Here is a 993-nt window from a genome sequence, read left to right as displayed (position 1 = left end):
CATCTTTTAGTTATTTAACTTTATTTCTTCCATTATGTCGTTGAAGGTGACGGGAAACAAACGAGTAAAATTCTCCTCACAGTGAATCAAAAATGAACGTCAGATGATGATTTATTTTATCTTTAACAAATGTCAACAACACAATTCTATTTTACAAAAATCTAAAATAATGTCCAGAATAAGGAAGCATTTATAATAAAGCACATGAATAAACCTTCAGTTTGATTCTACATAAATGACACGAAACTTCCCTCTGAGTTTGGTTATCTTGGAGGAAACGTCGACACTGTGGGAAGAGCACAGAAGAGGAAGTCTCACTTCCCTGTAGTTACAAAAACGTGTTCAGTAAACTCCTTACAGGTGTGCTAGTTCATGTTGAGATGTGTCCACCTGTCAGGTAAACATAGTAACAGTTTTTAACTCCATTAACTTAACATAACAAGCTGCTGTCATGCAGGATTCACGAGGCACTTCTGCATCTTCAGAAAAAATAAAGTGCTCCAGAGTCCAGTCCCAGGTGTGCTCCAGTCCCAGGTTTGCTCCAGAGCCTAGACTTGGGTGTGATCCAGAGTCCAGACTCAGGTGTGCTCCAGAGTCCAGACTCAGGTGGGCCATAGAGTCCAGACTCAGGTGTGCTCCAAACCCAGGTTTGCTCCAGAGTCTAGACTCAGGTGTGCTCCAAACCCAGGTGTGCCATAGAGTCCAGACTCAGGTGTGCTCCAGACCCAGGTGTGCTGTAGGGTCCAGACTCAGGTGTGCTCCAGACCCAGGTGTGCTGTAGGGTCCAGACTCAGGTGTGCTCCAAACCCAGGTTTGCTCCAGAGTCCAGTCCCAGGTGTGCTCCAGACCCAGGTTTTCTCCAGAGCCTAGACTTGGGTGTGATCCAGAGTCCAGACTCAGGTGGGCCATAGAGTCCAGACTCAGGTGTGCTCCAAACCCAGGTTTGCTCCAGAGTCTAGATTCAGGTGTGCTCCAAACCCAGGTGGGCCATAG

This window comes from Nothobranchius furzeri, chromosome 13 (assembly GCF_043380555.1).
Source record: "Nothobranchius furzeri strain GRZ-AD chromosome 13, NfurGRZ-RIMD1, whole genome shotgun sequence".
Classification (NCBI taxonomy): Eukaryota; Metazoa; Chordata; class Actinopteri; order Cyprinodontiformes; family Nothobranchiidae; genus Nothobranchius; species Nothobranchius furzeri.
The sequence above is the reverse complement of the archived record's forward strand: the minus strand, read 5'-3'. Positions refer to the sequence as shown.